The sequence below is a fragment of the Schistocerca americana genome, chromosome 9, assembly GCF_021461395.2.
Source record: "Schistocerca americana isolate TAMUIC-IGC-003095 chromosome 9, iqSchAmer2.1, whole genome shotgun sequence".
NCBI classification, from domain to species: domain Eukaryota; kingdom Metazoa; phylum Arthropoda; class Insecta; order Orthoptera; family Acrididae; genus Schistocerca; species Schistocerca americana.
Genome location: NC_060127.1, coordinates 39,833,995 through 39,861,955, shown reverse-complemented (window position 1 = coordinate 39,861,955; position 27,961 = coordinate 39,833,995). Strand labels below are relative to the sequence as shown.

At 39.4% G+C, this 27,961-nt stretch overlaps 1 protein-coding gene across 1 annotated transcript in view; it reads left to right on the top strand.

Annotated features, from left to right (window-relative positions):
- LOC124550906 (speckle targeted PIP5K1A-regulated poly(A) polymerase-like) overlaps positions 1 to 27,961 on the top strand; it is a 161,333-nt gene that overhangs the window by 106,004 nt on the left and 27,368 nt on the right. The window lies entirely within an intron of this gene.

Genomic DNA, 27,961 nt, shown 5'->3' with positions numbered 1-27,961 from the left:
TCTCTTTCTTTGCCGAACAAGCTCAGGGCGATTAAAGATTCTACAACTCCGTGGCGGTCCTCCTCCTGGGCCTCTCGTAAGGCCTCTGTCGCCCTATGGCGGCTCCGCATTGGCCATACTTGGCTGACTCATGGTTATCTCCTCTGTTGTGAGGACTCCCCTCTCTGTCGTTGTGAATCGATGTTGACTAGGCCACATCTTATTGGGCTGTCCCAACTTAGCAGCTCTGCGACGGACTTTTAGCTTTCCAGACTCACTACCCCTGGTGTTGGCTGACACTGCCTCAGCGGCAGATCTTGTTTTATATTTTATTTGTGATGGGGGTTTTTACCACTTTATTTAAGAGAGGGACCTTCCACCTTATTGGTGAGTGGAGGGGATGGCAGGCCAGGCCCTCTTGCTCCCCCTTTTGCCCCGACCGGATTGGCTTCAACTGGATTTGGTGGTTCACCCCAGCCCTCTGCCTTCCCACTCCTTTCCTTATGGGGTCTGTTATGTCTTGAGCTTCTCTCTTGTCTCGTGTGCTTCTTCCTTTACGCCCCTATCATTAGTCACGTTCTTTCCCTCGCCTCTTCTTCCGCCCGTTTCCTTCCTTCCCTGTCAATAGTTTATCATTTTATGGACATTGTAGTTCCAGCTTTTAATATGGGATTTTTTCGGTTTTAGTTAATCCATGGTCAGAGGGACTGATGACTGCATAGTTTGGTCCCTTCTCCACCCACCCAACTATCTAATGCGAAGCATCTCTTCTATTGAGCAAGTGCTCATGGGTCTTAGGGTATGCTGTTAGTGCCCCTGATTACTTTAAAAATTTTCTTCTGGCACATACTACATTCTCCCTAAATATGGAAAGCAACAAACTTGCAGAAGATGCAATTTGTTTCACAGTATCAAAGATGATGCTCGTAACTTTTAAGGTATGAATAGTAGAGCTCGTATTCACTACACACTTTTTCTTCAAATGATCTTTCCTGTCATATCACTGAATGTTGACAATTAGTCCTTGTATATGATTTCACAAACTCAATTCTAGTATAAATAAACAACAAAAACTATCTTGTTGGCATTTTCTGTGATCTCATCAAGGCCTTTGATTGTGTAGACCATAAAATTCAGCTAGTTAACATAAAATAGTGTGTTATTAAAAACCTTAAGTTTTTGTACATTGAATCTTACCTCACAACAGAAAACACAGGGTAACATGAGCAAATGATAAGGCAGGAATAAGATTAAATTATGCTGAAACTTTATATATGGTGTGCTGTAAGGTTGTTCTTGATGTACTCCTGTCCACGGTGTACATAAATGATTTACATTGGACATTGGAGGACTCTTCAAAAACTGCAATGTTTCCTAATAACACAGCTATATTGATAAAAGGCCCAAACACAGGAAGGATAGTGATGGAAGGGACACTCAGCCCAGAGCTTAATTCTTAAACCTGCAAATACTCATATTATGGATTACCAAACAAATAAAAATTACTTATAGCTACCAGAAATAGAGATCACAAGATATACACTGGATGAGACTCCATGTGTGAAGTTCCTGGACACCCAGATGGATAATAAACTAAAATAGCACCAGTGTGGTTAAGTTAACAAAAAAGCTCATTTCTGCTTGTTCTGCACATTGAATCCCCCCTCCAGTATTTTGATCTGCAGATAGCATACCTTCACTCATTTCTGCCCTATGACATAATCTTCTGGAACATTGCAGCTAAGGTCAAACATGACATAAAAATATCAGGTAAAGTTGATAACCACACATCTTGCAGGGACCTTGGGATTATTACATCTACGTGCCAATAACACACAATTCACAAGAATGAATTTAGGGTGATTCCTGCAGTTCACAACCACAGTACCAGAGAAGAAATGCTTTCGTAATAGACTCTGCAGCCCTCTGTAAGGTTCAGCTGGGAGTTTTCTAATCTGGTACAGAATTACATATCAGGTTGCAAGTTGCGGGTGAACCTCTGGGAAGTAATTTAATATCTCGAAATATTTAAAATAACAACACAAAAAAATACCTGATTAACCACTTCTAGAATTTATCAGAACTCAGGAATGTAAACTCCAATATTCATAGTTGACAGTTCCTGGCTTTTGCCAATACATAGACACCCAATAGTGGTCTATGTAAAGTTACATAAATGCTTTGAAGTATTAAATGAACATAACCACTAAGTAGTATAGGAGGTAGACCAGGGGCTTGTTTCAGAGTATGAAGCTGTTGTTTTTCTTAATAAACATAAACATCCATTGTCAGAAAATAAAAATGCAGCATGCTCAAGGACAAGGTAATTTTACTTACAGCTGAGCTCACAGGTATTTCATCATTGTAAGAGTATGAGGAGTAATCAAAAAGCAATGGAGATTTTTGTTTTTCTCAATCTGTCTTTGCTGTTCATGTAGTTTTCATTGGGACAATTGGACATCGGTTTCAATGTCGAACCCATATACTCATGTTTCATCACCTGTTAAAACCTCCTTCAGAAGTTGTGGATCATTGTCGACTTCATTCAGCAATCCCTGAGTGATGTCTACACATAGTCAACAAAATTCAACATTTCAGAGTAAACTTTGCTGCTACATCATTCATACCCAAAACATCTGAAAAAAATTGCTTCCGATGAGGCAAAGGATACACAGACATCAGCAACAACCTCATTGATTGTGATTTGGCAATTTTCGAGAACCGTTTTCGTTACTTCCTCCACACTGTCATCAGTAGTTGATGTGCTAGGGTGTTCAAGGTGGTTGTAGTCTTAAATGGCTTCTAGCCACCTCTTTGAAACTTTTATACCACTCGTAAGTTCTTATCATACTCATAGAAGATACACTATGTCAGTAAAAGTATCCGAACACCCACAAAAACATATGTTTTTCATATTAGATGAATTGTGCTGCCACCTACTGCCAGATACTCCGTATCAGCTACCTCAGTAGTCGTTAGACATCATGAGAGAGCAGAATGAGGTGACCCGCGGAATTCATGGACTTCGAACATGGTCAGGTGATCAGGTGTCACTTGTGTCATACGTCTGTACGTGATTTCCACACTCCTAAACATCCCTAGGTCCACTGTTTCTGATGATGTAATAGTGAAGTGGAAACATGAAGGGGCAGATACAGCGCAAAAGTATACAGACTGACCTAGTCTGTTGACTGACAGACCGCCGACAGTTGAAGAGGGTCATAATGTGTAATAGGCAGACATCTATCCAGACCATCACACAGGAATTCCATACTGCATCAGGATCCACTGTAAGTACTATGACAGGTGGGAGGTGTGAGAACTTGGATTTCATGGTCAAACAGCTGCTCATAAGCCACACATCACGCCGGTAAATGCCAAACGACGACTCGCTTGGTGTAAGGAGCATAATCATTGGACGATTGAACAGTGGAAGAATGTTGTGTGGAGTGACAAATCATCATACACAAAGTGGCGATCCAATGGCAGGGTGTGGGTATGGTGAATGCCCGGTGAACATAACCTGCCAACATGTGTAGTGCCAACAGTAAAATTCAGAGGCAGTGGTGTTACGGTGTGGGCATGTTTTTCATGGAGGGGGCTTGTACCCCTTGTTGTTTTACATGGCACTATAAACAGCACAGGCCTACATTGATGTTTTAAGCACTTCCTTGCTTCCCACTGTTGAAGAGCAATTTGGGGATGGCGACTGCATCTTTCAACTCGATCGAGCACCTGTTCATAATGCACGGCCTGTGACGGAGTGGTTACATGACAATAACATCCCTGTAATGGACTGGCCTGCACAGAGTCCTGACCTGAAAGCTGTAGAACACCTTTGGGATGTTTTGGAGTGCTGACTTCGTGCCAGGCCTCACTGACCAACGCCGATACCTCTCCTCGGTGCAGCATTCCGTGAAGAATGGGCTGCCATTCCCCAAGAAACCTTCAAGAACCTGATTGAATGTATGCCTGTGAGAAGGAAGCGGTCATCAAGGCTGAGGGAGGCCAACACCATTTTGAATTCCAGCATTACTGATGGAAGGTGCCACGAACTTGTAAGTCATTTTCAACCAGGTGTCTGGATACTTTTGATCACATAGTGTATGTCAAAAGCCATGGTCCACATGTGAAATGTGTTGCACTTTATTACATTTTTCAAGCAAAATTCAATGCAAATTCTTTGATCTGTCTTTTTTGAAAGTAAAAATTCGCTGAGCTCCTTGAAAACATTTATAGCCTTTTCGACTGTCAACAATAAACTAAATATTCAAAACTTCTGAAAATGCAAACATACATTAGGGACATGTTGATAAAAAATTTTGAAAAATGTATTTATAAAGCCTGTGAAATTAAATTCTTGTTACTTTTTGAACATACCTCGTGTACAAAAAATGCAGAGCATATGAAGCAGACATCATAGTAAAGTGTGCCCAAACTGTCGCACCATTACGAGGATACCACTGTCTGATGGCAGTGAAAGCACGTATTGTCAAATGAAATGATGATAAAGGTTCTGAATGGGATCCTGTGAAACATTGTCCCAAAGAGCTTCCATCTTTTGTTGCAATTCAGCTCGGTCTATGCAGGCTCTGGAGAGTCAGCAAGTTCCCACTTCTTCGTTTCCAGTATGTATTCAGTTGGCGGGAAATCTGGTGATCTCACTGGCCAGGCCAGTTGTTGTACACCACAAAGGGCATGTTGTGTTGCAGAAATCATATGAGGATGTGCATTGCTTGCTGAAATAGCACATCATCTTACTGTTGAAGAAAGGACAGTAGCATGGTGATAACAGCTTGGGTACTGGTTGCTTAATCCTGCAGAAACATCAAATGTGACTATGAGTTGTAACTGATTGCCCCCACATCATGAAGTGCTTGGTGTTAAAAGAAGCACTATGTCAAAGATTTATACTGCATACAGGGAAAGGGGAAAAACTTCATCCACTAAATCGCAACGTGAGTGAAAGTGTGTGTCGAGTGTTCGTGACAGACGGTCATTGAAGACTACGACAAAAAAGTAAGAGGATAACAGCTGCAGAACTGAATGTTGCACTTGCGAACCATGTCAGCACCAAAACGACACAAAGGGAGCTCTGTAGAGTCGAATTTGTAGGTACACTATTTTGCACGAACAATGGTATAAGGGGCCTTTGGAAACATACAGGACTGTATTTATCCTTTCCAAAACAACTGGAAGCTGTCTCGATGCTAGTCGGTTTTGTACAATATATTAGGCATGGTAATGAGTTGTTTTCTATAGATTTGTCCACCCCCTCGTACTGTGGCGAGTGACTGAGGATTACATGGACAGTGCTGCATTCAGTAGATGAAATAAGTACCTGGGTACCTCTCAAACCAATTACTGGTGTTTATTGTCAATAAGTACCTGGGTACCTCTCAAACCATTTACTGGTGTTTATTGTCCTGGAACACTGTTATCTCAAATTTATGGGCATCTCTCAAAGAGCAAGGAATGAAGGTTGACAAAGTCCAACTGACGATGATGTCAGAATCACAACCTCAGAAATGGGACGGAACTTGTCTGAATCTGTGAGCACAATCATGTTTGTGTGTAGCTGTGCCCACATCATTACAGGCAAACCCCCTGCATGTACTGTACATTAATTGTAGGATTTGTATGATCTGCAAAGTGGCCTTCTCTGTGGCATCATTACTGACTGGAACCTCATCCACACATCCAAGCATACAGAATAGGTTCACAGAAATATCGCTGGCTTGAGCAGTTTTAGATTGATAGACCCACATGTTGTTTCAGTTGGAGAGTTGTCGTCAGAGACAAAGGTAAAGTCGTAAGAATGTGACAGGACTGCTCCTGTTGTCTATGTGTATAAGTGATGTATGTGACTGTATGTGCAGCTACCTGAGACAGGTCTGTGGGTGAGATATAATTACTACACTTTCCAGTCGCATTAATGTGACCACCTATCAAAAGCCTAAATAACCGCCTTTTGCAGTGCAGACTGTTGTGAGATGTGCAGGAAGAATGCAAGTGAGGGTCTGGAAGGTACTGATAGGGATGTGAAGCCATGCCAACTGCAGCACCTGGCCAAGTTAAGATATGTTTCTCAGTTGAGGATCCGTAGCACAGTCAGTCTGATCAAAGTGGCCCCACAGATTATACAGGATGAGTCACTAACCATTGCTACCTATGATAACTCCGAAAGTATGATAGGAGCTGAAACGTCTGTGGGACAAAAGTTGCATGGGACAACGGGGGCCATAATATGACGTTGGTTTACTGTTGCTAGGTGGGGTGGCGTCAGAGATATGAAGGTCAACTTTGTTTTTTTAAATGGGATGCTATGGTTTGGTACTTATTTTGCGATGGCAGCTATCGAGATGAATCAAATGATGTGTAACAGTGAGGTCTTTGAAGGTCAACAAAGGTCAAAAAGTTGGCATGCACTTTCATTTACAGAAGGAGTTTGAGGTGATGATCATTGGTATCAGTGCAGTGCTGCAATCTTCTTATCATGGATTGAGTGGTATTCCTTATCACTTCAGCATTCATTGAAGCACACGCTCTGACAATTCTCTCTCGTAAATCGTGCAAATAGTAAATATTTGCTGAATATGACGTATCCATCGAACATGCCATTGACATGTAAACACTAATAGGAATGGTAAGACTAGTATTGTTGAGTCAAGCGAATGTGAATGATGTATTGCTTTGAAGAACAAGTCAATATGCTTCTCATTTATGGAGAATGCCAACGAAATTCAGTGAGAGCTAGAGACTTATACACTGAAAGATATCCTCAATGTACTCACCCTACACATCTACTTTTATAATGTGTGTATGACAAATTGAGAACAACTGGGTCTTTAACGCATCGGAAACATATTCAGCAAAGGAAAGTTACTAACGAGGAAATGGAAGTTGGTACTCTTGCCACTGTGGTTAGAGGTTTTTGTAAAAGACATTGTTTGTAAAGACATTCCAACTACAGCTGAAGATATGCAAGAGAGAATTGTAAGAATATGTGCTTCGATAAGTGTCAATGCGATAAGGAATAGCACTCAGTCCCTGACAAGAAGATTGCAGCACTGCATTGATACCTGTAGCCATCATTTCAAACACCTTCTGCAAATGGACGCTCATACCACCTTTGTGACCTTCGTTGACGTTCAAAGACCTTACTGTTACACACCATTGGATTTGTCTCGATAGCCACTATCACAAAATAAGTACCAAACTATAGCATCCCCATTTAAAAAAAAGTTGACCTTCATATCGCTGAAGCAACACCATCAAGCAACAAAAAACCATCATATTATGGTCCCCATTGTCCCATGCAACTTTTGTCCCTCAAACCTTTCAGCTCCTATCATACTTTCAGAGTTATTCTAGGTGTCAATAGTTAGTGACTCACCCTGTATATTGGGTTTAAATCATGGTAGTTTGTTGGCCAGGCCAATACAGTAAAATCATCCTTGTGCTCTTCAAACTATGCATGTACACTGCAAGCTACAACACACCACGTTGTCTTGATAGCAGATGCCATCGTGCTGAGGAAAAACAAAGTGCATGGAGAGGTGAACACGATCCCCAAGGACAGACGCATACTTGGGTTAGTCCATTGTGCCTTTCAGAATGACAAAACGATTCCCAGATTGTAATGCTCTCTTCTCCACATGGGACCTTTCAGATAATTGTTGTAGGATGTTTGCTTTCCAATGTTTCATGCCGTACTCACCAACAGATTCCTGACTGACTGAGTTTAAAATGTGATGGCTGCCTGACATCACTCAGTGGGTGTCCAGCTAAAGTACTGGTGTGCAAATTCCAGTCTTTGTCAACAGTGAACAGCAGTCAGCACGGATGCATAAACTGGGCACCTGCTGTGGGGGGCCCCATACACATCAACATTTGCTGAACAGTCATTGAGGAGACACTGTTGGTTCATCTGGGTGCTCAGTTGCGCATCTATTCACCCGTGAACATCTCCATAGCTGTCGTTCACCCCTGTCAACTGTGGCTTGTGGTGCACCACAGTTCCCTTGGTGCAGGTTGTGGATAGCGCCATTTTGCAGTGTGTGGTATACTTCTACCGTAGCGGGTTGTGAACAGTTAACAACTTGCCCATTTCGGAGATGCTTCCATGACCTGAAAGCCAATGCTCGTGCTGTTTTGGATGTCAGATACTTTGCTCAATTTCCACATTGCCGATCGTGGCACAGCTCCAGTGGTGTTGATGGCACTCTATGCATGGGTGGTAATTCCCAAGTCTGGCTGCTTCTATTCTCTGATCAGTGATGTGGGATGACATAGAATGTTGTAGGCAGTAGGCAGACCATTACTTGTTCTTGGATGGCAGGGGCAGGTGTGACGGGGTTATGATCTGCTCAGTGCGCACTACAGATATCCCTGCCAGCCCCCCCCCCCCCCCCCCCCCCCCCCACCAGTGAGGTCACACGTGATCGATCAGAACCTCAGGTTCCCATGCAGTCCAGCATACGGCCACCGTCACATCTGAGAGCTCCACAAATCTGGGCATTGCACGGTTCGACCAGTGGGCCAAATGGAGGCCCATAATGAGGTACCCGTCATGTGCTGATGATGCTGTCTCACACAAGTTTATGGCATCTCCGTGCCATTCGCATTGGGCACTGAACATCTGATGCTGTTTGTGTCCTTTGTATACCGTACCAGCCTGGCAACAACATTAAAGATGAACAACACTAATGGCCTCCATTGGCTGTTCTACTTACATAACCGCTATGAGTGAGTGAGTTAGTTAGTTAGCTAGCTAGTTAGACATCTCACCACATCTTGTTGGTGCTTCAGTTTTTGTCAGGCAGTGTATGTTAGTGTACATTTGCACTTGTTGAAAAATATGGGATTGAAATTTTAAAAAAAATAAGTTGCTGTTGGTGAGATCTGAACCATTGACGTTACAATTACCAGTCTTTTACGCTACATGCAAAATACAGATCTTGCAGTAAAGGTAGTGTACTACCTCAGGATGTTGACAACTATCTCCCGTCAGTTAATGACAATGTCATTGTAATCTCTACAACTGCTGATAATGTAATGGAATATATCAAGAAATCAAGTTCAGCTGTCAGACGGAAACCAATGGTTCCATTAACTTGTTAGGCGTAAACATCAGGAATGATAATGGAAACAGTCCGAATTTTCAGAAAAAAAATTACATGTGATATTATTGTTGACTACCACTCAGGTCACCCATATCAGCATAAGAATTTTTTTCTATTAACCGTCTTCTTAAGCTCCCACTTTCTCCAGATGAACAAAAAGAAAAAGAATTATGCACCATTCAGTGGAGTGCCAGGATGCACAACTACCCCTCATTAAGTAGATATAATTTACAAAAATATTGTAAAAAAAAAAAAAAACACATGTAAAATAACCTTTAGGTAATAACGAAATGGAGGATACAAGTAACAAATACATGTGTTTGCCGTACTATGGCATCTTTAGCACAAAAATAGCAATGGTTTTCAAGAAACAAGACCTAAAGCTGCTTGTGCTGTGAACACAACCTCTTGTCATTCAGGTGCTCTATGGGTATGAAGATTAGACTGATCCAAACTGTATCATCCAAGTTCATATAAAATTATAATTACCCCTATGGAGCTAATAGGCTACTTGAAAAAATTAGCTGCTGCACACACAGGGAAACTTCATTTGATAAGTACCTGAACTTGTTAGGGGCCTCACCTGTTGCTTATGGTTGGAGGACCTGGGCATTTCAGTAGAATAATGTGGGTTAATGGTTGCTGAATGACAGAGTCTGATCTTGTAAAAAGAATATTTATTCAAGCAGTGTGTAAAAATTACTCAGAAGACACAAATGTTGAGGTTATAAAACAATTGGAAATGAATTACTTAACTGAAATAGAATGATGATAAGAAAATGAATGGTTGTTACGGTCACCACCAGAATGATGCTGGACATTTATGACTGAGATAGTACCCAGACACATAAAGGACAAAAATTATATTTTCAACCATGATTTCAAAACTATGTAATTACACAGAGGAGGTATGGATCCAAACAGCAGCATGCAACTGATCAAGAATAAAGGAAGAATCAGAAAGAAATGTCAGTAAGCGGGGGTGATTTCCAGTGAGTTAACTCGAGTATAAAACAAAACATTAGCGGTTGTGAAAAGAATCCCCTTTGAAGGAAGAAACACCTACATACCCATCTGTGAAGCATGTAGATAAAGTTAGGTAAACTAAAAAATAGAAACCAGGAATGAACTCCTCTCCCCCACTGTATCATGATTTCTGAAGGTGGGAGTATGCAATGCAAACATGATCTTACCATGTCTGCCATTTAGGTGGTTACCAGCAAGTCAGGGTGCGCAGAACTGCGGCTGCTGTTAACTGTTGCTGGGCTGAACCGATGTTATGAGATTGCAAATCATGTATCTCGTCATCCTTCTAATTACTTGCTGCAGACATGCATAAGTTTAAAGTGAAACTTCATAGACTTGGCAGAGGATCAAAGTCAAGAAAAATACATTTGAGCACAGAGTCCAGAGTAGCCTCACCAAGTAGAAGTTCAAATCAGAATGCCTGTATGAATCTGAATACAAATCCTAATACCTCTCTCAATTTTTGGTGCCCTCCTTTCATGCCTGGGAAAGGCACCCTGTGCAATATTTTCTAGCCAATCCCAGAAAGGGCCTAATTACTCTCCCAATCAGGGTTGCGGGAGTCCATTCCCTAGCTCCCACCACAAAGTTAATGGTGCATGCGCCAGTGAGATACGTATATAGTCAGAAATTTTGGAAACTTGGTTGGGCTTTGCAAGGCATTTCCAAGGGAAGACCAGAGTTTGGAAATTTGTGGACACATGAGTGGCTATTTATTTTTCTTGGGGAAAAATGTATGTCAATCAAACACAGCAGGATAACAGCAAGTGGACAACTGAGGACTTCACCCAAAGGTTACTGACAAGCAGAGCTCACACCCCTTCCATCAGTGGTTTTCTGTTCTGCTATGGAGGACAGCAGTCTTCCATTCCATCACTCATTGTCTGCAGAGGATGAGCCAGGACAATAATCCCTGAAAGGTTTGCTTGACTGTCCATGTGGACAGCATAGGAGCTGCCCTTTGTGTGACCTGACCAGCAGCTCTTCCAAAATGTGAAATTTCTTCTGTTTTCACCCGAGGAGAAAGGAGACCCCCCTGGTCAAGACCAGAGGTATTTAATGGGAAAAAACTACTACAAAAATGAAATGTTAGGTTCAGTGCAGAGAGCTATACCTAACCAGTCATGTAATCAGCACACAATACCAGTGAAAAGTTAACAAGTAAGAACTTAATCAGAAAGTAAATGAAGCAAGAGTTTCTCTTGTGCAAAAAGGAATAAAATGTGAGGAGAAAGTTCTGAAATAGGCCATCACCTCACAAGGTTTCCTTTTCAACTACAACCTTGGTCATATCTTCACTAATGGGGTTGATGAAAGAATTGTGCACCATGAATAAGATGTGTACAGGATAGAATGTCCAGGTTGTGACACCTGTTACATTGGACAGACAGGTAAAAGACTTGAGATCAGGTTTGGTGAGCTCATAGCTTTGGATGTAGTTGAGAGATCCAACTTCACAGCCCAATCGGTTGAGAACGGATACACGATACTGTCTCCGAGGTCAGGTGTCAGGTTGCTACACAAAAACAGTAATATCAGAAACTGAGTCTGCCTGTTTTTCTATGCAAACACGGACCAAATGGAGGAGTTCAAAGATAAAATCATATTTGCTACACAAAGCTAATAACAGCAGTCTCCTGAGCTTCCTGGAGGATATGGAGATACACTCCCATCTGAGGCCATCTGGCATTCACATGCTCAGTGGGCAAGTGCTAGTGAAGAGCAGCCAGTTATGGGAACACTTTGACTGCCTCCTGCTTAAGGGCAGGAGACATCATGAGGGAACTAATATCGAAAGTTTGGTCTGCCTCGAGTATGAAAACAGTAGGCACAGTAGTATGTGAGTATGTAACACATTTAAATAACCCCTTGAAACTTTCCCCAAGTCTTCTTAGAGTACAAATTAGATTCCTCACTTTTATGCATAATGAAATTAATTATAGTTTGCGACCTCCGCATACCCAATTTGTGAGGCCAATGTTTACACATTCCGTGCACTAAATGGTGCCTCTTATTTTAACACACACATCTTAAATTCGTCACTACTAGCTTACACTAAATAGAAATAATCCGTAAAATTAGTAAATTCTACTCCTGAAAATGCGCTTATGTACATGCCTACACATCCCATGTTCTTCATTCACAAGGTATAATTCTGCCACCATTGCCTTTTATAACTTTTCCCTCTCCATTATGAGTATCTTTTGAACCTCACTTTTTTACCTGTTCAAATTTCGGGCCTTATTTGTTGTTTACCAATGGACTCGCACTTTTACATACAAAGTTTGTGAGTACTGCTGGAACATCACTTTTAGATTCGAGAAATGCACAGTTTCTTTCTTCATAATCATCACCTTCTAAATCAATGTCTTCCCATTACCAATTTTTATGTTCTCCCTACCTACTTCTATTAGCATCAACTATACTGTTTGCTTCCTCCAAAGTAAGGAGAACAGTAACTGTAACCTTCTCATGACCACACAGTTTACAACTTCATCTGCCTTAAACAAAAACTCACCTGTTTGTTCCAAATCACTACAAACCTTATCACTATTAACTCCATTAACATCTGTCAGTATATGTTAAACTTCATACATCTGTCAATACATTATAAAAATCACCACAATAATTCCATCAACCTCCCTCCGCTGACACATCATGCAAAATGATGCTGCTGATGCATCACTTCACATCAGAATTCACAGTACACTCAAATTTTGCCAAATTTGGATCTACTTACATTCCTTCTCCTCTCACATCCCTCTGCCACTTTATATTTTGATCTACTGTCTAACATAATATTTTCACATTTATCCTTTAACATTCCTCACAATTCATGTTTTCATCAGGAGCCATCAGTTCACTTCCATCAATAGAAATGAATGCACAAGTCCCTTCCTCTGAGATATCTAAATCTGTATCTCTTCCTCCCTTTAACAATGTACTACCAGTTCTGCCATAACATAATAAAATTTGTCACCAACTGATGAGACTACCAAAACACTGCCTTCCCCAATAGCTTCACTTACTTCCACAAATACAAAATCATGTACACTACTTTCATCTACATTATTATAATTGTCACTATTGACTAGCACCTAATCAAAGTCATAATACATTCCACCTACAGCAAATCCAGATGCACTGCAGCCTCTCTTCTGGCACAGAATTTTCCATCATTCATTCCATCTTTCACAAAATAAATTTTTCATCCCCATATTATCATTATCTACCTTCTTAATACATTCCATGATATTTCTTGTGCCTCTTTATGGTTGTATTGCTTAAAATTGTTCCCCATTTTATTCTTGCACCTCACTATCTCCAATTTAAATACTTATAGCTTCTCTGCCAAAAATGTGTCCTTTTGATGGTCATTTATTTTTCCATCTCAAGACCTGAGATGCAGCAACCTATAGGTTTCTAAACTCTTATTCTGTCATTGCATTTCGTGCAGTGCCTGGCTCTCAAATCTTCATTCCCAGTTTTGATTCCCAGTGTGAAAATTCCCATTTTCACTTCCCCTCTGAAAATTATTATTGCAGTGATAATTATTTTGATTATTGTTATGGTTATTGTTCTGATACCCATTTTCCTATCTATTGTTCCCTTTATGTGGCTTGAATTTCAATGCCTGTTACAGTTTTTCCATAAAATCTAAAATTTATCAGTGGAATTTGTCAGACCTGTGAACAAGTCACATCGTAAAAATTCTGGTAATTACGTCTCAAGTGTTGTGATTTCCGTGAACACTCCCGAAGGACAATTTTTATGCAGGACATTAGCCAGTTCATGCAAACAAAAATCCTGCATTAACCAACTTCCATGTTTGAAACTTGGGGGCTGTTTAGGAACTCATTCTGAAGTCATGTCTGCTCTGATTCACTCCAGAATTTGTTCAGGAACAACTCTCAAAAATGAATCACCCATTAAATTTACCCATGATTGAGTGTTGTCCTCTAGATGTCTTTTTGCGAACTTAATTTTAGCCTCTCCCAACATTCATTGCCCAAAATCATCTCCACACCCAGCAATAAAATCAATTGATTTTCCATCGCTTCCAAAACATCTTGTCATTTCTGAATTAACCCATGGAATACCTTCCGCAGAAGAAGCCTAATTCGCTGCTAAAGAATTTAATTCTGCCCGCACATCTTGAATCTACTGTTCCTGCTGCAAAGCTTTGTTGTTTATTTCTGATTCAAATTGCTGTATAATTTGAATAACCTCTTCCTCACATTCTGACACTGCTTTAGTGGTCCCTTCCTGAAGCTTACTTTGCTTCTGTATACAATTCTTTACACCACCGCCCAGCTTGACCTGATGTTTTCCAACTTGTCACTGAAATCTTTTTCCACTATTTCAACTCTGGTATTAACTAGGCTGACCTCAGAAATTTGAGACAAAATTAGAGGTTTAAGGATAACCTCTAATTTTGTCTCAATGATACCTTCAGACTTAATTTTTCCAACTTTGGCTTTTACACTTTATGCATTTGTCTCTCATTTTCAGTTTTTTGCCTACCATTTCAATATTTGAATTTCCATCTTCGTATTAAATGCCCCTACATTAGATTGTAGTTCAAGCAAAATTCATATCATCTGAAAGCTTACTTCCCCTCTCTGATTACTGACTATCTGTTCTGTCAGTAAGTTCCATATTGACACTACTACTTTCCAATTTAGAACTAACTGGCCGACTAGCATTACTTGAACCCTGCAGGCTGGTTGGTTCCTTATCCATTGTAAGCTCTCTCTAAACTCAAGTAAGACAAATTTTATCCAGTTCCATACAAAAACAAAAAAAAGTGAGAGAAATAAATGTAACATGTGGAAATCAACCAATAGAAAGAATGGATGTGTCTAAATTTCTTGGAGTACATATTGATAGCAGAATGAACTGGTCCTTCCATATACAACAGACCCTAAAAAAATTGAGCTCGGCTATGTATGCTATCAGAATGATGTCTTCCATTGAAGATTTAACCACTATGAAGTCCGCATACTATGGGTATTTTCACTCCGTTATGTGTTACAGAATTATCTTCTGGGGAAATTTAGCTTTGGCAAAGAAAATTTTTGTGATCCAGAAAAGGGCTATTATAATTATCTGCAAAGTACCCCCTAGGACATCATGCCGTAACCTTTTCAAAAAGCTGTATTCAAGAGTAGCTTCACATATCTGTAAAAATGAAGTACTAACAAAATGTCAGTTTGGTTTCCAGAAAGGTTTTTCAACAGAAAATGCCATATATGCTTTCACCAGTCAAATTTTGAATGATCTGAATAACCGAACACCACCCATTGGGATTTTTTGTGATCTCTCAAAGGCTTTTGATTGTGTAAATCATGAAATTCTGCTAGACAAGCTCAAGTATTGTGGCATGAGTGGGACAGTGCACAAATGGTTTAATTCGTACCTAACTGGAAGAGTGCAGAAAGTTGAAATAAGTAGTTCTCGTAACATGCAAAGGTCAGCACATTCCTCAAACTGGGGAACTATCAAGAATGGGGTTCCACAAGGGTCAGTCTTGGGTCCTTTGTTGTTCTTATTATATATTAATGACTTGCCATTCTATATTCATGAAGAGGCAAAGTTAGTTCTCTTCGCTGATGATACAAGTATAGTAATCACACCTGAGAAACAAGAATTAACTGATGAAATTGTCAATACTGTCTTTCAGAAAATTACTAAGTGGTTCCTTGTAAACGGACTCTCACTGAATTTTGATAAGACACAGTACATACAGTTCCGTACAGTGAATGGTATGATGCCATTAATAAATATAGACCTTAATCAGAAGCATATAGCTAAGGTAGAATATTCCAAATTTTTAGGTATGTCCATTGATGAGAGATTAAATTGGAAGAAACACATTGATGATCTGCTGAAACGTCTGAGCTCAGCTACTTATGCAATAAGGGTAATTGCAAATTTTGGTGATAAACATCTTAGTAAATTAGCTTACTACGCCTATTTTCACTCATTGCTTTCATATGGCATCATATTTTGGGGTAATTCATCACTGAGGAATAAAGTATTTATTGCACAAAAGCGTGTAATCAGAATAATAGCTGGAGTCCACCCAAGATCATCCTGCAGACATTTATTTAAGGATATAGGGATATTCACAGTAGCTTCTCAGTGTGTATACTCTCTTATGAAATTTGTTATTAACAACCAAACCCAATTCAAAAGTAATAGCAGTGTGCATAACTACAATACTAGGAGAAAGGACGATCTTCACTATTCAAGATTAAATCTAACTTTGGCACAGAAAGGGGTGAATTATACTGGCACTAAAGTCTTTGGTCACTTACCAAATAGTATCAAAAGTCTGACAGATAACCAACAAGTATTTAAGAAGAAATTAAAAGAATTTCTGAATGACAACTCCTTCTACTCCATAGAGGAATTTTTAGATATAAATTAAGGAAAAAAGAAAAAAAACAAAAATATTAAAAAAAATAATAAAAAAATAAAAATAAAAAATAAAGAAAAACAAAAAACACAAAAAATTGTTTTATTAACTTAAGTATGTTGTTAAATTAACCTAATTATGTCATGTATTGGAAAATTCGACTCGTTCCACATCATTACGAAATATCGTATTCATGATCCATGGAACTAGTATTAATCTAATCTAATCTAATCTAATCTAATCTGCAAATAATGACCATTGTATCCCAGTACATATATTCGCTGATGTGTTTTGTAATTAAGAACCCTGCACAATTTCCATCAAATAAGAACTATCACAAATATAATACAAGAGGGAAAGAAAATCCTCATTGTGAACTTAAGAACCTGACAGTTGTTCAGAGAGGTGTCAAATGGTCAGGAACAAAAATGTTTAACCATCTCCCTGACCAGATAAAATGTTTAAGAGAAAATGAATCTCTTTTTAAAGCAAAACTAAAGGAATATTTGTTAAATATGTCTGTTTATACATTAGAAGAGTTTTATGATGCAAAAAGGGTAATAGCATTTAGAAAGAATTACCCATCTTGTTAACAAAGAGATGTGCTTGCAATTTTTCTCCAAATTAAAACATGAAATTTTGTATTAACACTCAAAGAAATCTGCTGCTATATGTACAATATCTGTTTTTCCTCTAAATTTTGTGTTAACTATATGCAGTTATGTAGAGCATTTTTTATATATTTAATGAAGACTGTTTTGTATCTTCTTGTATGTTTGTTGTTTTTTATGTTTGACTCGTTCCACATCTAATGTGACGTGCTCACAATACAAGATCTACGAAACATGAAATAAATAAATTGACATGAACCACATGGATTCACACATATTTACATTATCGATGCAAATACTTAACTTATTGATTATGCTGGCTGCTAATGTTGTGCTACTGCTGCTGTCAAAAGTGTAGATGCTGCTAATGGCAAAGATGTTGCCGACGTAGCCAGTGGTCCACATTGCTGTGTCTGCCGCTGTTGCTCTCACCACCATCGAAATCTCTGCTGGCACTCAGCAGGCCTCTTCATTGCGTATTCCTCATTCTTGACTTTCTGTGGGCAACTTTGCCACATGTAATTACTGCTACTAGTTATCGTGCACTGAAGTGCTGCAGAAATCTTATTCTCAGTGCCCCCATGCAAACTGCCTATCGTGTAGTAGTTTTGAGCTACGGATCACAAACCATATTGTAAAGTGTTAGAATTCCAATAGCAATTATAATGGCATTAGATTTTATCCAGGATGAGAAAATCCCAATTTATTGCAACTTTACCTGCAGTTACTTGGACCTTAGGCAACTGGGCTAAGCATAGCTCTCTTTAAAAAAGAATGGCTTGAAGAAGTTGTAGGATCAAGCTATACACACCTGTTTTCATGCCCAGCAGCTAACTGCCTGCAGTTAGTAAACAGTACTTGTGGTCCTGCAATCAAAGTGTCTACACATCGGCCAGACTCATGAATTGATAAAATAATCAGATATATTACATAAATGATAAATAAATAATGTATAAAAGATTTTATTCTAACATCTGGCATTGATGTAGGTGACACCACAGGATCCTGTTAAATAATGTTGACTAAAGAAAGTAATCTCAAATCAACGGAGAGTGGTCCTATTGTAATGTCCCCACAGCAAATACCCTCTAACATGTACCAATTAATCATTTTCAATCAAACCATCCACATTCATTCACTTTGGAAAAGTTATCTGATCTGATTTTCTCGTAATATATGCGATGACAGCTCGTCGACGCCAAAGCATTTTCTAGTGCATTTATTCTTTGAAATAACAGAGATGCATATATGCATTCTCCATGGTTGTTGGAGTGGTAACTAGGATAGCTTCTGGAGTATCTGTTGAGTGATTAATGTGTTTCTGAGAGATACATATTCTGCTTTTCTTCTCGCTAAAGTGAGCCAATTAACATTTGTGCTGCTAGCGGTTTGTTTTGAAGAGAAAGAGATTGTAAAAGGAAAATAATTAAGGCGTGGAATCACCGGAGATATGGACATGTAATGGAGATGGATTTAATACACGATTTCTTCCATAAATAAGGTTTGTGACTTCTTGTTCTGGAGTGAATGAACGAATGAGTTTTTTTTTAATCATTTGTTGATCACGTTGGCCCTGCATTTAGTGGGGAAGTTTCAGCTGTGTCGAAGAGAGCCTGCAATCACTGAGTCTGTGTTAAATCATCCAAAAAGGCTTCGTACACGTCTCGAATTCGCAGTCTTTCGTAAAAGGAACAAATTGTCCAAACGATTGGTTCTCCTGACTGACTGCAGTGTTTAACAGTAATAATAAATGTAAAGATCTCTTACAGCAAGCCAGCCGCTGATTACCAAGACTAAGGACTCCACCAAAGATTCTATTCGGCTGATTCTTTTTATCACTATATCACGTAATGAAATCTTATATTAAAAACTATACATAGATAAAGGAGAGAAAGAGAGAGAGCGAATGAAAATAGAGATAATACTAATAATCCTCCATTAGTCTAATTTTTTGCCTGCCTATCACGGATCAGCCAAGAACTGGGAGGGCCTTAGTTTACTGTATATACTTATGTGTGAAGGTGAAGGGAGCTTAAAGACAACAGATACACGTCTATACAGACAAGACATTACACAGAGATAGAGGCTAGCTGCATTGATCATCTATTCTTAGATTAAAGAGAAGGCAACTTATTATCCGAACATTAAAAATGTGAAACTATGATTATCATTATAATACAGGCAGAAAGATAACCACATTAAAATGCAATAAAGTTGCAGTAATTGCACAGCAATAATGATAGCAGAATCCCCAGGCTAAATAGCTGCCCAAGATTTGCAAAAAACTAAGCCCGTTTCATGAACACACTATACAAATATTCATCACCTCAAAATAATTCGAGAGCTCAGCATGACGATTTACTCATTACCACACAAGAGATGATGAGTAGGAACTTATACTCTGTCTAATCTCATGTCTATAGTGCACGCAAGTTAAAAGTTTTCTAGCAGCCATTCACCAGCCAGAATGTATCACTTACATGACAGAATATAACATGTAACCACAGGCACATCTGCCTTGTACCAGACATCAATGAAATGAGTCCTGAATCGCTCCACTCAAAAAGGGTCTGTCTCAACTTGACTCCAGTAGTGTTCTGCGACTGTCTAACTCTCATCCCCATCAGAGATATGTCGTTCTTATGGTCTACAGACGTGCTCTGACACAACTTGACCACCTTCTGCACTAAACTCATATTAAATACAGGAAAAAAAAAAAAAAAATATATATATATATATATATATATATATATATATATATATATATATATATATAAAAAAAATAAAAATGAATATAAATAACAGATTTTCATAAATACACTCCTGGAAATTGAAATAAGAACACCGTGAATTCATTGTCCCAGGAAGGGGAAACTTTATTGACACATTCCTGGGGTCAGATACATCACATGATCACACTGACAGAACCACAGGCACATAGACACAGGCAACAGAGCATGCACAATGTCGGCACTAGTGCAGTGTATATCCACCTTTCGCAGCAATGCAGGCTGCTATTCTCCCATGGAGATGATCGTAGAGATGCTAGATGTAGTCCTGTGGAACGGCTTGCCATGCCATTTCCACCTGGCGCCTCAGTTGGACCAGCGTTCGTGCTGGATGTGCAGATCGCGTGAGACGACGCTTCATCCAGTCCCAAACATGCTCAATGGGGGACAGATCCGGAGATCTTGCTGGCCAGGGTAGTTGACTTACACCTTCTAGAGCACGTTGGGTGGCACGGGATACATGCGGACATGCATTGTCCTGTTGGAACAGCAAGTTCCCTTGCCGGTCTAGGAATGGTAGAACGATGGGTTCGATGACGGTTTGGATGTACCGTGCACTATTCAGTGTCCCCTCGACGATCACCAGTGGTGTATGGTCAGTGTAGGAGATCGCTCCCCACACCATGATGCCGGGTGTTGGCCCTGTGTGCCTCGGTCGTATGCAGTCCTGATTGTGGCGCTCACCTGCACGGCGCCAAACATGCATACGACCATCATTGGCACCAAGGCAGAAGCGACTCTCATCGCTGAAGACGACACGTCTCCATTCGTCTCTCCATTCACGCCTGTCGCGACACCACTGGAGGCGGGCTGCACGATGTTGGGGCGTGAGCGGAAGATGGCCTAACGGTGTGCGGGACCGTAGCCCATCTTCATGGAGACAGTTGCGAATGGTCCTCGCCGATACCCCAGGAGCAACAGTGTCCCTAATTTGCTGGGAAGTGGCGGTGCGGTCCCCTACGGCACTGCGTAGGATCCTACGGTCTTGGCGTGCATCCGTGCGTCGCTGCGGTCCGGTCCCAGATCGACGGGCACGTGCACCTTCCGCCGACCACTGGCGACAACATCGATGTACTGTGGAGACCTCACGCCCCACGTGTTGAGCAATGTGGCGGTACGTCCACCCGGCGTCCCGCATGCCCACTATACGCCCTCTCTCAAAGTCCGTCAACTGCACATACGGTTCACGTCCACGCTGTCGCGGCATGCTACCAGTGTTAAAGACTGCGATGGAGCTCCGTATGCCACGGCAGACTGGCTGACACTGACGGCGGCAGTGCACTAATGCTGCGCAGCTAGCGCCATTCGACGGCCAACACCGCGGTTCCTGGTGTGTCCGCTGTGCCGTGCGTGTGATCATTGCTTGTACAGCCCTCTCGCAGTGTCCGGAGCAAGTATGGTGGGTCTGACACACCGGTGTCAATGTGTTCTTTTTTCCATTTCCAGGAGTGTAAATAATCTAGCATTCTTGCACTTTTGCACTCACGTTAAATGACAAGGAAATATAAGTATTGTTTAACAGTTACTTATGTCTGCGTGTTAGAAGCATCTTTTGGCATTCTTTTCAATGGTGGTGTCAACTTACACATGTAATTGACCACTTTCAAATTATGTTGATTTTTTTTTTAGTATTTGTTGTAATGAAATTTAAATAAAATTGTTGAAAAAATGGCGACATTTTCCGTAAATAACTACAGAAGTGTGGCAAGAGATGTGGTATTCATTCTGCATTCAGTTGCCAGTTATTGTGGTGGATATGATGTTCTGACAAATATTTGCATAATTAAAAAGATATTAATGCACAGTAAATAAGAGATAGAGACATGCAGCTTCCACGGATGGTAGCTACAGTGCTATGCTATCATCCAAAACTTTCTGAGATCATATATGTTTTCAGATTTGCTTTATTATTAAACTGTGATTTATTATTGAATCTCTAAGAGCTGTAAGTGACCATATTTCAGACTGCCTTAAACTGTGCCATTTCTGGTGCATACAGCTCATGTGAGCAACCACCACCCAAATTCTCTGCTTTAGAATTTACCCATTTCCAGCTATACAGTGGCCACCTTTGTTCCTGGGCTGGACATGCTGTGCCGGAACTACCAACCGACACTCAGCTGCACAAATTTACCTTGCCTCATACCAATTTTAGGTAGCCAAATTGCTTGCCTAAACGTTACAAGATTGAAGACGTCTTTACTTGGTTAATATAAGAACATAAGACATAAGAATGGAATGAGAGGGAACAGAACAAAATGGTGAAAAACAGGCAGAGAGACAAAGACTTTAAGACTTCAAAAGTCTCAGAGTCATCCTCATGTCAAACTCTCCTAATCTCTACCTTGGACTTTATTCAGCCCTCCTGGCACTGTTCTGCAGTAGTGAATGGGTAACAAATGCATCATCATCTAAACAACAGTAAGGGGCTCAATCTTATTGTCCAGGAAATATCTCATCAATCAGTTTTTTTTTCCTAACATTGAATTTGACAAAATCTTTGCATCACTAAATCTGCCCATTGAACCCATGTTTATAGCAATACCTGAATAATTTATAAGGACTGCAGAGAAATCTTCTTCTTTCTTTTTTGCACCTCTATGCAGTGTCAGTACGATTACTATTGGATTTGGTAGAGTTAGTTTAAGGGCTGGCTGGATCCCCTTCCTGTCAGATTAGATTAGATTAGATTAATACTAGTTCCATGGATCATGAATACGTTATTTCGTAATGATAATTTTTTTTTTTTGTAGGAGGAGTTGTCATTCAGAAATTCTTTTAATTTCTTCTTAAATACTTGTTGGTTATCTGTCAGACTTTTGATACTATTCGGTAAGTGACCAAAGACTTTAGTGCCAGTATAATTCACCCCTTTCTGTGCCAAAGTTAGATTTAATCTTGAATAGTGAAGATCGTCCTTTCTCCTAGTATTGTAGTTATGCACACTGCTATTACTTTTGAATTGGGTTTGGTTGTTAATAACAAATTTCATAAGAGAGTATATATACTGAGAAGCTACTGTGAATATCCCTATATCCTTAAATAAATGTCTGCAGGATGATCTTGGGTGGACTCCAGCTATTATTCTGATTACACGCTTTTGTGCAATAAATACTTTATTCCTCAGTGACGAATTACCCCAAAATATGATGCCATATGAAAGCAATGAGTGAAAATAGGCGTAGTAAGCTAATTTACTAAGATGTTTATCACCAAAATTTGCAATTACCCTTATTGCATAAGTAGCTGAACTCAAACGTTTCAGCAGATCATCAATGTGTTTCTTCCAATTTAATCTCTCATCAATGGACATACCTAAAAATTTGGAATATTCTACCTTAGCTATATGCTTCTGATTAAGGTCTATATTTATTAATGGCGTCATACCATTCACTGTATGGAACTGTATGTACTGTGTCTTATCAAAATTCAGTGAGAGTCTGTTTACAAGGAACCACTTAGTAATTTTCTGAAAGACAGTATTGACAATTTCATCAGTTAATTCTTGTTTCTCAGGTGTGATTACTATACTCGTATCATCAGCGAAGAGAATTAACTTTGCCTCTTCGTGAATATAGAATGGCAAGTCATTAATATATAATAAGAACAACAAAGGACACAAGACTGACCCTTGTGGAACCCCATTCTTGATAGTTCCCCAGTTTGAGGAATGTGCTGATCTTTGCATGTTACGAGAACTACTTATTTCAACTTTCTGCACTCTTCCAGTTAGGTACGAATTAAACCATTTGTGCACTGTCCCACTCATGCCACAATACTTGAGCTTGTCTAGCAGAATTTCATGATTTACACAATCAAAAGCCTTTGAGAGATCACAAAAAATCCCAATGGGTGGTGTTCGGTTATTCAGATCATTCAAAATTTGACTGGTGAAAGCATATATGGCATTTTCTGTTGAAAAACCTTTCTGGAAACCAAACTGACATTTTGTTAGTACTTCATTTTTACAGATATGTGAAGCTACTCTTGAATACATTACTTTCTCAAAAATTTTGGATAAAGCTGTTAGAAGGGAGATTGGACAGTAATTGTTGACATCAGATCTATCCCCCTTTTTATGCAAAGGTATAACAATAGCATATTTCAGTCTATCAGGGAAAGTGCCCTGTTCCAGAGAGCTATTACACAGGTGGCTGAGAATCTTACTTATCTGTTGAGAACAAGCTTTTAGTATTTTGCTGGAAATGCCATCAATTCCATGTGAGTTTTTGCTTTTAAGCAAGTTTATTATTTTCCTAATTTCAGAGGGAGAAGTGGGTGAGATTTCAATTGTATCAAATTGCATAGGTATGGCCTCTTCCATTAACAGCCTAACATCTTCTAATGAACACCTGGATCCTACTATATCCACAACATTTAGAAAATGATTATTAAAAATATTTTCAACTCCTGGCTTTTTGTTCGTAAAGTTTTCATTCAATTTGATGGTAATACTGTCTTCCTCTGCTCTTGGTTGACCTGTTTCTCTTTTAATAATATTCCAAATTGTTTTAATTTTATTATCAGAGTTGCTGATTTCAGACATGATACACATACTCCTGGATTTTTTAATAACTTTTCTTAATATAACACAGTAGTTTTTATAATTTTTGATAGTTTCTGGGTCACTACTCTTTCTTGCTGTCAGATACATTTCCCTTTCCCGGTTACAAGATATTTTTATACCCTTAGTAAGCCATGGTTGGTTCCAAGGTTTCTTACGAGTATATTTAACAATTTTCTTGGGGAAGCAGTTTTCAAATGCATTTACAAAAATGTCATGAAATAAATTATATTTTAAATTGGCATCAGGTTCACGGTACACCTCATCCCAGTCTAACTGCTGTAGGCTTTCCCTGAAATTTGCAATTGTTAAATCGTTGACTGAACGTACTACTTTGGAGGGCTGTTTAGTATTGCTGAATGCAGCTATGTCATATATTGTAACTAGCTGTGCACCATGATCAGAAAGACCATTCTCAACAGGCTGAGCATTTATCTGGTTAAACTTATCTTGGTCTATAAAGAAGTTATCTATCAGTGAGCTGCTATCCTTTACCACCCGAGTAGGAAAATCAATAACGGGTGTCAAATTGAAAGAACCGAGTAATACTTCAAGGTCATTTTTCCTATTACCCTCTTTCAGAGAATCTACATTGAAGTCCCCACAAATAATAATTTGCTTCCCCCTGTCTCACAGATAGCACAACAAGGAGTCCAAATTTTTCAGAAATAGATGAAAATTTCCTGATGGGGACCTATATACAGTTACAATTATAAATGTGCCTTTATTTAATTTAAGCTCACAGGCACATGCTTCTATATGTTTCTCTACACAAAACTTTTTGGTTCTATACTTTTTGCACAATGATAACTTTTGACATATATGGCAACTCCTCCTTTCTCCATATTTTCTCTCATTACATGTGCAGAGAGCTTATAACCACTTACATTTACCTTATCCATATCAGTAACAATGTGATGCTCAGACAGGCATAGTATATCTATTTCATTCTCAGCTTCTAAATCTTCTAAACAAACCAGAAGCTCATCTACTTTATTCTTTAAACTCCCAATATTTTGATGAAATATACTTACATTATTTTTAATTATACTTTTATGAGAACCTTTCCTTATTCTAACATTTGCAGTACTCTCCTGTCTGAGTTTCTCATTGTGCTTAGGCCTAGTTCCTATACCAGTGGTCACATGGTGTTCAGAGAGGCAGATTATGTCAATTGGGTTGGGTGACTTTAATTCATCAATGCAATTACCTAGGACTGAGATACAACTTGGTGGAGATAAAATTTCTGGTGATTGGTGAAAATTTATAATTGATAGCTGTGATTGGTGATCCAATGTGCTAGAATTGTTTAATTTCTTTCCTAAACTGAAGATTTGTTTCAATCCTGACCTCTCGTAGAACTTGACATCTTTCTGTCTTACCTATCCTAAAAAAGGTGCTGCTCCAACACCTGTAACCACTGGTATTTTACCATTCATGGCAGTGCCTCCCCCCCTTAAATTTCCTGCTATTACCCCAGCCAGTTTCCCCTTCCCTTTCCTGTTGAGATGTAGGCCGTGCCTGGTATAGTCCCACCTACTGAGATAATCAACAGGAACCACACCAATATGAGCCCCCGCACCCGACCCAAGCAGCCGTTCCAACTCCAAATTAACTCTCCCAACAGAAGAGTTCAAATGAGGCCGGTCATGGCGTCTCAGGACAGATACAAATTCAACATTGGTGTGTCTCGATGCCGACGCAATCTTTACCAGGTCACACTCTATACTGTACCCAGGATCTCTGTCGATGCTGTTCCCTGGCCCTCCCACAATAACCACGGTGTCTTCCCTGGTAAATCCTTTACAGAGTGAACCTAAATCCTCTGTCACCTGATCCAGACTAGCACTTGGTTTGAAAAAATTTGTGACCTGGTATTCTGGTCCTAATTCCTCACTACACAGTTCCCACCTCAGGAGGAATATGTGTACCCCAACCGTTTGTGTGTAGTGTATCCATGTGAAAATGTGGAAAACTGCCTAAAAGCCACATCCAGGCTATCTGGAAATCCAGCCCTTCGATCCACGGCCAGAGCACCTGGCCGAATCTTGGAAGCGGCTTGTTAACACTCATGGGTGTCTGTGTGTGTTAAGCCTACATGTCAGTGCTGTTTATAATGTGTAACAGGACATCCTCCTCTAGCATTACTTTTCCTCGACAGTAGTTGTCAATACCAGTAACAGTATTATTTTTTGAATTTTGGATAAGTCGATATTATTTCGGATGCTTTTCTGAAAACTTGCATATAATTTTGTACACAATATGTTATATTTCAAGCTAAAATGTATGAAAATGAATTACTTTATTTTGGATGTTATAGTCAATAGATACTAGTTGTGAATGTACAGTCAAAATTATTTTTTTTAGAAACATTTGAAATTACGAATGATTTGGCACACTTCAAATTTCTATTATTAATTACGCAACCTAGTATTGCTTATTATGTTTATTTCTGGATTCATTTCTGAAAAAATAATTGAAACTAATAGAAACCCATTTGTTAAGAAAAATTGTAAGTCCTTTGAAATATTGTTATTACTGTGGAGTGAAATAATAGTAAACATAAGGCTGAACATGTTTTTGTATTTTGCAAAATATGTAATTTTGTCTTTGTTGATGTGAAAACTCGATAGACTCTACAATATATTAAAATGTGACAAAATATATTAACATAACAACAAAAATTCTGCAACAACAATCTTCAATTTTATTTAGATCAATTCAACCATGAGGACCTAAAATGTGAGAATTTCAGATTTGAGACTCCGATCCCTGCACAAGAACTGGAGCCAACTCTACACGAAAAGCTAAGTAAACTAGAAAGTTAATTTGTTATCTTCGCTCCTCTCAAATTTTTTGTAAAAGACTTTGCTTATTGTGGACAATAACTGAAATTAGGAAGGAGGGAGGAGATTACAAATGAAATAAGAGGAAACAGATAACACAGGTTTTCTCACTGTAAGATGTTTTCCAACAAGACCTCCAAGACAACTTTAAAATGCCACTTCCTTTCAAACTTGGAGTGCTGTGCTGTGCTGTGCTGTGCGACTGTTATGCACTGAAGAGCAGAAGGTCTACTGCTCTGCCGTCTCTCTCCTCTGCCTCTTCTGCTATTTGCAGTGTGTGGTGGTACTACAGTTTTGGCCTTTGACCAGCTGTGTAATGCTGGTATATGTCTTGAGACAGAGTAGCTCATGGTGCACTAATTACCCAGATTAAGTTCATCCAGATTAAGAAAGATTGCACTTATTGACTTGCAACAAACTTTACACACAATTTTAAACATCTGCAAAACTTTTTCTCACTGATAGCCCCTACAAAATTATGGAAGGAAAAAAGTTTATCGCTCAGTCCATGTTGAGACATTACACATTCCCTTCCTATGAGACAAGGGATTGTGAAATCTAGCTCTCTCAACGCGCTTTATCTTATTATTATTATTATTA